At 45.0% G+C, this 11697-nt stretch overlaps 1 long non-coding RNA gene across 1 annotated transcript; it reads right to left on the reverse strand.

The window, feature by feature from the left end:
- Nucleotides 1-3993: 3993 nt before the first annotated feature.
- Nucleotides 3994-4847, reverse strand: LOC120725378. The gene is made up of 2 exons (XR_005694103.1): nt 4411-4847; nt 3994-4138 (listed from the first exon to the last, which is right to left on the reverse strand). It is a non-coding gene; the product is annotated as an uncharacterized LOC120725378 (long non-coding RNA).
- Nucleotides 4848-11697: the final 6850 nt, after the last annotated feature.

Raw genomic sequence — 11697 nt, forward strand, 5'->3', positions numbered from 1 at the left:
GCTAAAGCTTCAGCTGACAGAGCTGTGACGAGAAGCGCATTAAGCCCGGAGGAAAAGGGAGGTTGAGCAAAAGAATGCTGACCTCTGAGAAGAGCCGAACAGCAGAGCTGCAGAAGGCCGTGGAGCAAAGTAAGGACAACATAAACAGACTCCGATCTGACGTGGAAGGAAAAGACTCTGAGGTTTTTGCCCTCAGTAAGAGCTCAAGGCATCAGAGCAGAAACTGAGCATGGCTCCGGAGGAGCTGGTTGCTAGTTGAACTCATCAGTCAGACTTGTAGTTTGACGTAAAGGACTTGAAATCAGGCGAAAGCTTGCTGGAGCAGGAGGTCGTCAGACCTGACGCAAAGCTCCAACAGCAGGAGCAAACCCTGAAAGACCTACAGAAGAAAAAGGGTCAAGTTACAAGGAGAAGATGCAGGCAGCTGCAACAACGGATGCAAACAGACCCAAAGAGGAGGGCAGGACCCCAGGGCATGCTTCAGGCCGCTGGTTTACTTAAACGACAGAACAGGAAGGTGATGAACACAAACATACACCAACACACGAACACACACTTCTGCAGGCGCCGACTTAGAATGAAGAGAAACACACACATGAACACTTATGCACTCGTTGAGGGAGTGAAAACTGATACACACCCATGCACTAAAATCAAAATGTTGATTTAATTCACTAAGAAGTGACACATAATGCTCCAGCTGCTGCAATGAAGAATGCTTTACTAATAAAGGCTCAATGCTGCACACAACAAATTCAAATACAGAATCTGCTACAATAATAAGCCCAGAGGGCATTGGTGTGGTCTGGGGAGCAGACTCCAGAGCGGTTTGGTTATGAAAACGATGCCTGTGCGAGATATTTGGGGCTTAAGGCCTCGACTCAATTGTTTACTGTACACTAAAACAGAAAAGAAAACAGCCGTGGTGCAGAGTGAAAACGATGAATTAACAGTGTGAGTTTTATTTCAGAGCGCCACATCATTGTGATGGAGATTTAATAAAAGGAGGAACACACGGACAAAGAAGAAGAGAAAGGGGGCCAGCCCTTGAACACGATTGCCTGAGGTATTAAAGATCTGTACTAAATTCTGGTTTCCAGTGTGAGAAAAGTCACGCAGTGCCAGTAGTAAAGTTAGGTTGAGTGATGATTCTAAATTACTGTAAGTAAATCATCGTACACCCGTTCAAGTTTTATGATAACTGGGATCTAGACTTTGTTGAACCCTAGGCAATTCGAACAGGTAAGATTTGAGTGATCAAGTTGCAGTTGAATAAAAGTCATTGAATAATAATTAAAAGAATTAAAATATTTCAAGAGCTCAAAGTACTTAATATGGAAACGGTTCAATTTTGTTTCACGAACACAAAACATATAGGTTTAGGAATATGAAAAGGTTGAGGTGGTGTTGATTTGACTCTGTCTAGGTTTAGGTTTGGCATTTTTACTGATGGGAGGAATATTCAGTGACAAGTCCTAAGACCCGGGCGGTTGTATTTTTGTTATCTTTCATTTTATTTTGTTTTATATTTTGAACAGTGCACTGATTTTTGTTTCTGAATCTTTTCTTTAAGCAGATCTGCACATCGGAAATTACAAGCATTACACGTCGGCGAGAAAATTGTTGTGAGTTTCTCCGCATTGAAATGGGTTCTGGAGGAAACACTTGTGGGGACAATTAGAAACGAGAGCCCCTGTCTAAAAAAAAAAAAAAAAAAAAAAGGATTCAGCGAGGTAATCCGATCTCAAGTTCTTGTTTTTCTTTTGGAAATGACGTCATTTTGCTGAGGGCGGAAATCTAAATGCGGCGATGTTTTCCACTATCAGCAAAGAAAGAAAGAATGGATGAATGAATGAATGCACGGATGAAAGACTGAAAATAAAAACAAACGGACTGACTGGTAAAGGATGACAAGACTTGACTACGACTTAAGGTTAACCTCCACCTAGATAGAACAAGAGGGTGGATGAATTTATGTGTGTTCCTTTTTACAGGAGTAGAAGGATGACAAAATATTCAAGGATGAGTGAACTTTTAAATGCTATTTTTGTGTCATGTGTTGCTTACAGAGGTAACTGCGCAGCGTTAACATTTATATCTTCGTCTTTACAGCATTGCAGTTCTTAATGTTTTCCTCTGACAGGGAATCTTTTTATAGCACCTCTGGAATGTGGATGCCTGACTGCGGTCAATGTGCTGATAATGTTTGCTTTGCTTTGGTAAAAATGCGGGCAGTAGAAAACAGACAAGTGACATGAAAACAAAGAGTAATAATAAAACAAGTAATAATAACAAATAACCAATTTGGGGACAGTTTGACCTAGAGCTCACTAACTGGCCATTAGGGGGCTCTGAGTGATAAACTAGTGAAGTAACATTGCTCAAGTGTGACTAAGACAAATTGTGGCAATAATAGTGATTTAATGATCGGAGAAAACCTGAACATGAGACTTGTCTGTTTTGCTGAATCTTTTATTATTCTTATGATTTACAGGTGGTTGTAAATGAGCTGTTTTGACAGATTTGCTTTTTAGGTAAATTGGGAGTGAAAGGAGCTTAACATGTAACTGCTGACTAATGTTGTTAGAGAGGATGTGTAATGTTCTTGTGCAGTTTCCAGTGGGGAGATTGCAAATACCACTAGAACCATTAATTGTGACTAATCAAAACTAACCTGAAACTGAGGAGGTTTTAGATAAGGAAGAATTAAATTGGATATGAAGTGCATCTGGTCTTTAATTGCAGGTGTAACCATGAAGATTTTTGGTACAGATTGCAGGTTGTTGCCCATTATAGTGCTCATAAAGGCAAAAAGCTATATAAGGGGTCTATGATTTCATTGGTGTTTTAATAATTTAGGTATGGCAAAATTAAAGGTTTTTTGACAATTTAGAGAACCAGTGAGAAGCATAATTAGATGATCAGAAACTGAGTACTACCTTTAAATGGAAGTCAGAATTAAGAATGCCCAATTTGTTTTGATGTCTGTTGTTCGCTTTTGTACACACACTGCAAATGTTCTTATAAGGAGGTGGGCCCGGAAGAGAGCTTGCTAGAGATCAGCTCCATCCCGAACAACACAGGGGGAACATAGAGGCAGAATAATCCTCTCCCCCTGTACACCGGTCCTCCCCAGTAGTCCACCTGGGGGGTCGAAGAAAGAAGAATCCGAGGGCGTTTCTTCACTCCAAGAGGAGGTGGCAAGGAGGCCTGAAGCGTGACAGGCTGAAACTTGAGTCTGAAGCTAAAAGAACAGCTGGGTTGTGGGAAAATTGGAAAACAACGGAGGTGTTGGGGTTGATAAGTGTCATAACGTGGTTGTTTGGTTTGGAGACAAATCATGGTGTGAGTTGGGCTGGCAAGCCAGCCCAAAGAGGAGGAATGTGACCAGGAGATATTTTATTTTGTATTCTTATAATCAGCTATCATTGATTAATCATTTACCATTGTTGAATCAGTTGACAGAATAATCTTTGAATCACATCTATGTTACTTTGAGCAAATATTAATGCATACAGATGATCAGTACTTGGACACGGGCCTGTCTGCGTTCAGTTCTGCACGTACGCCGGCCTGTAACAACACACACACACTTAATAAGAACAGAAAGGTCGTCTTAGGACAGTCTCTCTGAGAGCTACACTATCACAAAGTGCACAATGTAATACACACTTGTTTTTCTCTAAAGTAGCAGTGGATGTCCATATAAGGGGAACTTTTTGAGTGCGAGGAACTGTTATCATTGCCAGTAAGGTCTAACTGTGTGACGTCATAATGACTATAAAGCTTTCTGTCTTTGTGCAAACGAAGAAGAAGTCCGGCTCTTCCCACACTGTAATGTGTGTTTTAATAAAAGATCTATGCTGACCCAAACTATATCCCAGTCGTAGTCTCTTCCTCAAAATCTGAACCATGACACTAATAAGACTGATTCAGCACAGACAGTTATGTTAAACTTTCCTAGCAGTCCTTCACAAACAGGGAACAGTCTGTCTATTCTGCCCTCGCACTTAACTAGGCAGACAGACAACCATCATCCCATGTAGAAAAACCACACCGTTGTTCCTTTCTGGTGGATTTATTTGATTGGATGCATAGCATGGCTTTGTTGAAATACATGAATGGATGAATGGTAAAACTGTAAACAAACACAAAATATCCCATGTGAGCTAATATAAGCAAACATTCTTACAATTAGAAGATGCTATGACCTGTTACTATGCAAAGCAAAGCAGAACAAAACAAGCTAACAAGCTAACGTTAGCGGTTAGCTAGCGCTAATTAGCGTTTAGGCTAATGACTAATAAAGCACAACATTGAGTCAATTTACTTTCTCAAAATTTCACAAACAACACACGGCAGTTAGTGCTAAACATTCACTGGTAAAACACAACATTACTGCCAACTTACAGACTGTGCTGGCTTAAGAGGCAGCATAGGCAGGCACAGGAGTAGCAAACTGTCCTTCTCCCGTTAGACAGGAAGTAATGAGAAGTAGCACTTCCGGTAGAATGTCAAAATAAAATGAACAGTGTGCCAGAAACGAATAAAGATTGCATGAACTTGTATAACACTACATAACGTGAGTGGTGACTCTTAAGGAGCCAGAACACTCCCCGCCTGACATCGGTAAGATGTCACACTTGGACCCAAACTAACCTTGTTGCACAGCAGCTGATACAAGAAGAACAACGTCTGTGACTGGCCTAAAGTAAACTTTGGCTTTACCATCTTTCACCACTTTGACTTCTACCTTCCTGACAAGTCCGTCACTACTAGGATGAACCTTTGCAATCACCCCCATGGGCCACTGATTTCTCTTCACGAGAGGATCTTTCAGGAGGACCACACCCCCCTGCTGCAGGTTTGGTCTGGTGGAATGCCACTTGCGGCGGCATTACAGTGTTGATAAGTACTCCTTACGCCAGCGATGCCAGAAAGAGTTGGCCAGACTCTGAACTCTTTTCCACTGTTGCCTGTAGAGGTCCTTCTCCCCGAAGTCACCTAGGGGTGTTGGAGGTGCACCAACTTTTTGCGTGAGGAGTGTGGTGGGAGTAAGGATGCACGGAACATCGGGATCACTTGACACTGGAACCAGCGGCCGTGCGTTGATGATGGCGGCCACCTCTGCCATGAAGGTGGTCAGGACGTCATGCGTGAGGGGCCTGGAACCAAGTTGAGCGAGCTGGGAATCTAATATCTTACGTGCCACTCCTATCATCCGCTCCCAACTGCCCCCCATGTGAGAAGAGTAGGGAGGGTTGAAGACCCAACTACATCCATGATCATTTAGGAAGGATTTAACACGTGGGTCACAAGGAATCCTTTTGTCAAACCCTAGCTCCCTGGAGGCTCCTGTGAAGTTAGTTCCACAATCCGATCTCAATTGCCTTGCAGGTCCTCTGACTGAAAAGAACCTGCGGAGAGCATTAATGAAGCTAGACGTGTCCATCCCCTCTATGATCTCAAGGTGAACTGCCCTTGTGCTCATGCAGGTGAACATCACTGCCCATCGTTTGCTGCTGGCAAGTCCGCCCCGAGTACGACGAGAGGCAACCGACCATGGCCCGAACACATCTATGCCTACGTAAGAGAATGGAGGCTCAGCACTAAGACGTTCTGCAGGAAGATCTGACATTTTTTGGACCTGTGTTACTCCCCTTAGCTTGCGACAAACTACGCATGAGTAAATGAGGCTGCTGATCTGGCGTTTACCTCCTAAGACCCAGTAACCTGCGGATCTTAAAGCACCCTCTGTAAGATGATGCCCCTGGTGCCTGACCCTTTCATGGTAATAGCGGACTAACAGGTTAGTTACATGGTGTTTGTGCGGCATAATTAAGGGGTGTTTTTCTGCGGACTCAAGGTCAGAATGAAGAAGGCGTCCGCCAAGCCTCAGGAGGCCTGATTTGTCAAGGTAGGGAGAAAGTTTTAAGAGAGGGCTTTTCTTTGGGATGTCCTTCCTTGACTCTATTTGTTTGAGCTCCTCTGGGAAGCTTTCTTGTTGGACTGCTTTTATAACCGTCTCTCTTGCTTGCTCAAAATCTGAGGTAGTGAGTTCATGACATATATGCCATCCCTTACATTGTCCGCCTGATTGCTTTACCTTAAAGGTGTGTGCAATGTGTGCCAAACGTGCAACTGCCCTGGTAAGGGACTGCCAGCTGGAGAAAGATTCTAAGTTTGCAGTCTTTAAACAGGGGTATGATGTTTGAATGGTGGCAGTGATCAAGGGACGAACTTCAATGTCTGAGTCGGGGTTTTGAAGTTGGAATGTATCTGATGAGTTGCTCTGTAAGGGCTTTAAGGGAAACTCCGGCCCTTTCAACCATGTGCTGGACAACAGTTTTTCGGCAGGTAGAGATCTGGATCCGTGATCGGCCAGGTTGTGCACCGAGGGTACATACCCCCACTGAGTTGGTACTGTTGTTCGTCTGATGCGTTGCACCCGGTTGTTCACGAAAACGTGAAATCTTCTTGCCTCATTGTAGATATAGCCAAGAACGACTTTGCTGTCGGAGAAGAAGCGCATGTTACTAATCTGAATGTCCATTTCATCTCTGATTAGTTCCCCAACTTCCACCGCTAACACCGATGCACACAGCTCGAGCCTGGGAATGGTAAGATCGGGCTTGGGGGCAAGTTTGGCTTTCCCGAATATGAACGCAAACTCTGTCTCACCATTTTTGTTCGTTAACTTCAGGTAAGCCACAGCTGCAATAGCCTGGGTTGATGCATCACAGAAGACACAGATTTCTCTGTGCTTCGCACCAAGAAAGGAGAAGGAGCAGTATGGCCTTGGGATACGGATTTGCTCGAGTTGTTTGAGAGCATTCTTCCATTCTGACCACTCCTTGAACATGCCCTCTGGAAGAGTCTCATCCCACCCACAAGTCTCTTTTGTCAGCTCCCGCAACAGTGCCCTCCCCTTGATGCTCACTGGCACTGCAAACCCCAGCGGGTCAAAAAGGCTGTTGATAGTGGACAGAACACCTCTTTTCGTGTAAGGCTTTTCGGTTTGAGAGACTCTGAATGTGAAGGTGTCGCCTTCAATGTCCCAACACACTCCTAAGCTTCTCTGCATTGGAGGAAACTCTGTGTTGAAATCTATGTCCTTGAGCCCGCTTGCCAAGTCTACAGTAGAGAATGCTTTCATGACATTTGGGCTGTTTGAAGCTATTTTGTGGAGCCTCAGGTTGGACGCAGCGAGCAGCTCCTGTGTGTCTTTGAGGAGCTTAATTGCCTCTGACTCAGTAGGGAGGGATTTGAGTCCATCGTCGACATAGAAATGTCTTTGAACAAACTGTTTGGCCTCAGAATAGTGCTGTGTGTCGAACAGGTGTGCTGCCTTTCTCAGACCGAAAATTGCCACTGCTGGAGAAGGGCTGTTGCCGAACACGTGCACTTTCATTCTGTACTCGACAACTGGCTCTCTTGGGTCATTGTTGCGGTACCAAAGGAACCGGAGAAAGTTCCTGTGGTCTTCTCGCACCTGAAAGCAGTGGAACATTTGTTGTATGTCCGCTGTGACAGCCACCGTTTCTTCTCTGAAACGGATGAGCACCCCAATCAGACTGTTATTCATATTTGGACCTTTGAGCAGCACATCATTTAAGGACACTCCCTGAAACTTAGCACTTGAGTCAAATACCACCCTGATGTTCCCGAGCTTCTGCGGGTGATAAACGCCAAAGAAGGGCAGATACCAGCATTCTTCTCCTTCTTCGAGAGCTGGTGCTGGTTCAGCGTGATCCCTGTCAAACAACCCCTGCATAAAATCCATAAAATGTCTCTCCATTTCAGGGCATTTATTTAATGTGCGGCGCAACGACTCTAAGCGGCTGAGTGCTTGGTTTCTGTTGTTTGGGAGGCGGGTTCTCGGTGTACGGAAAGGAAGTGGAGCTGTCCAGCTATTTGCATCGTCTTGGTAAAAGTCTCTTTCCATAATTTCCAGAAAGGCTTGGTCCTCAAGGGAAGGGGCTAGCTCTTCGTCCTTTTCACTTTGCTGGAATATGTGTTTCCCTATTTGACATGAATTGTGAGTGTTCCAGGATTTGTTGTGTGACTGCTCTTTGACATGAAAGCTGTTTTGACAGGGTGTTAGGAGACTTGGACGCCCGTTCTCTAGAACACTCGTTCTGTATGTGCCTATGATGGCTGGCTTATGGGCTCCTCCTAGGCATACATCACCTACAATAACCCACCCAAGTGCAAGTCTCTGGGAAAATGGAGCATTGACTGGTCCATTCACTCGTTCATACACTTTGTGCACTTGTATTATGTCTCGGCCTAACAGCAACATAATGTCAGCCTCAGGGTCTAGGGGCTGCATATGATCTGCTAGGTGTTTGAGGTGTTGATGGGCTAGGGCAATCTCTTGCATTGGTATTTCATTCTTGTTGTCTGGGAGTGAGTCACACTCGAGCAAAGAAGGCAGAGGAGAGCTGAACTGGCCATCAACGGACTGTATAAAGAGGTTCTCAGCTAAGCGGCCATTTGTAGTGGAAACCCCTGTACATGTCTTAAGTGTGTATGGCGCTAGGTTGCTCATTGGGATGCCAAAGGTGTCGAAAAGATTTGACTTCGCTAATGACCTATTGCTCTGGTCATCTATGATAGCGTAAACCTTGACCTTTTTGTCTGGATGCCCCTTTGGATAAATGTAGGCTTGACATATTTTGGAGCAGGAACGCCCCCTACCTAAGTCCCCACAAACTTGAGTGCATGCTGAGCTAGTCTCCAAGTCTAGGCTACTCTCCCCGCCATGCTCCTCCCTGTCCTGGTCTGGGGAAATGTTTTGAGCTTTTGTGTTTTGTGTCCATGGAGCTGGACCTGCATGCAGCGCTGCAACGTGTTTGTTGCTGTTGCACTCTAGGCAAGTAATCTCTTCCTTACAGTCTTTAGCTTGGTGAGCTGAGGAATCGCAGCACCTAAAACAGATGTTGTGTTCCCTGAGGTATGCCTTACGCTCATCTAGTGTCTTTTCCCTGAAACCTCTACACTTCTTTAACGGGTGCGGTTTCTTGTGGATGGGACACAGTTTGTTTGTGAACTCACTCGTGCTGCCTAAGCTTGGTTTGTGAGTTTTGTTTACCTCTGTTTTGTGGACGGCAACAGGCGGTCTTGACTTGGCAAATCTTGTATAGTGGTTGTCGTGAGTTGTTGGATAGGATGTGGGACCTGATACAGTAGACTTAAAACTGGGGTCGTTTCTCATTTTCGCTTCATCTTGTATGAAGCGACAGAAGAATGAGAATGGAGGGAAATATACATCATGTCTCTGCTTGTATTTAGTCCCCTCTGACATCCACCTGTCTTGAAGATTTGTTGGCAACTTATCAACTATCGGGGCAATGCCACGTGATGTGTCCAAATACACTAGCCCAGGTAAAGAGCCGTCTGATTTGGCTGCATCAATTTCAGAAAGTAGGTCGCCGAGTTCTCTGAGATTCTGGGGGTCTTTGTTTGACACTCTAGGAAAGCGTTCAAGTCTGTCAAGGAGCGACTTCTCAATAGCCTCTGGGGTGCCATAACATTCTTGTAGCCGTGTCCAAACTCGACGTAGGCCCTCTGCTGGATTGTTGAGATGGACAGAGCGTATACGTTTGGCATGTTTAGATGACTCTTCTCCAAGCCACCGGGTGAGCAAATCTAACTGTTCGCTAGGCTTTACGCTTAACCCTTCAATAGCGTTACAGAAAGAAGCTCTCCATGCCCAGTAGTCCTCTGCTCTGTCCGTAAACTTTGTCAGACTGTCTGCCACCAATTCTCTTTTTGCCAGAAACTTAGCGAGATTAGCAAAGTCACTGTTCCCGTTGTTGAATTGCGTTGGCTGGAAAGGTGGCGTGTAAGGGGAAAAGCTCGTAGGTTGCGGTGTGGTACTTACATACCTTTGGCCACATTTTTCTTGGGTATCAGCAGCTGGTGTCAGATGGCTGCCAATCTCATATTTGATGTCCTGTTGATTTACCTGTGGGACATATTGAGGTGAAGTGGCTGGATCGGGGATTGGACTGATGTCACATTGTTTTATCGGCGTAAAGTGTTTGGGGTCCGGCAAGTCTTCTCTGCGATGCTCTGGTGAAGAATATCCAAGATAACTCTGTAGTCTGTATGACTGGGTTGAAGCTGGAAGCTGGAGTAGAGCGTGAGAGTTCAGCGCTGGTTGTGAGTTCTCTTGACCCTGTCGTGATTCCCCATATTGTTTTTCTGACACGCGAGATGACCACATTTCCCCGCTTACCTCCTCTGCTATTGCTGCTTCAAATACATTGGCTTCAGCGAGCGCAGCTTCTGCTTCCTTTTCTTCTTTTAGTGCTTCTAATGTAGCACTTAACTCTGCTTGCCTCATTTTCACCTCAATCTCCTGTCGTGTAAACTCTGCTCTGGCGCGTGCTGCTTCGGCCTTTGCCCGTGCTTCGACTGCTGCTTTGGCGAGTGAGCCGCGGGATCTGGATGTTGATCCAGAGCAGGTGGACCGTACCTCCAGCTGCTCCTCCTCTGCTGACAGCATAGTGGCGTCTGGGTCAGATGTCTGGAAGACTGCCTCCTGAAGTAGCTGTTTCGCCAGTCTTTTTACTATTCTGCCCTCGCACTTAACTAGGCAGACAGACAACCATCATCCCATGTAGAAAAACCACACCGTTGTTCCTTTCTGGTGGATTTATTTGACTGGATGCATAGCATGGCTTTGTCGAAATACATGAATGGATGAATGGTAAAACTGTAAACAAACACAAAATATCCCATGTGAGCTAATATAAGCAAACATTCTTACAATTAGAAGATGCTATGACCTGTTACTATGCAAAGCAAAGCAGAACGAAACAAGCTAACAAGCTAACGTTAGCGGTTAGCTAGCGCTAATTAGCGTTTAGGCTAATGACTAATAAAGCACAACATTGAGTCAATTTACTTTCTCAAAATATCACAAACAACACACGGCAGTTAGTGCTAAACATTCACTGGTAAAACACAACATTACTGCCAACTTACAGACTGTGCTGGCTTAAGAGGCAGCATAGGCAGGCACAGGAGTAGCAAACTGTCCTTCTCCCGTTAGACAGGAAGTAATGAGAAGTAGCACTTCCGGTAGAATGTCAAAATAAAATGAACAGTGTGCCAGAAACGAATAAAGATTGCATGAACTTGTATAACACTACATAACGTGAGTGGTGACTCTTAAGGAGCCAGAACACTGTCTATTGTCTCCATCTGTCAGCTGCTGCTGGCTCTTCCTCCTCCTCTTCCTCACACACTGCTGAGTTTGTCCTGGTGGATCATCAGGGCTGCAAAGCCTCACAGATGATGTGCAGCAGTGGCTCCCTCAGTCTGTCCTCACTCTGGACACTTGCAGTCGTCACACATGGAAATCAAATGTGTGATAAGCTGCAGGATTCAAACACAAGTGTAACTTATAAACACATGTTCATACTTTTATTCCACAATCAGAGAGAAAGAAACAGAGAGAGAGTGCAGGACAGACAGACAGGTGACAGTCTCAGGTGTACACACTGCTACACAACAGCACCAGAGAAGCAGGATTTAGTGTTTGTGTTATTACGAGTGTAAACAAGAAGAGTTCCAGATGGTGCAGTGGACACATGTGTGACTGCTGTGATTAAAGCATCTGTCTTTCAGCTTAACGAGTGAACCGTCAGCTCGTTCAAACACACGTTAAAGTGCGTTTGGCTCGAC

The sequence above is a fragment of the Simochromis diagramma genome, unplaced genomic scaffold, assembly GCF_900408965.1.
Source record: "Simochromis diagramma unplaced genomic scaffold, fSimDia1.1 OVJJ01000802.1, whole genome shotgun sequence".
NCBI classification, from domain to species: Eukaryota; Metazoa; Chordata; class Actinopteri; order Cichliformes; family Cichlidae; genus Simochromis; species Simochromis diagramma.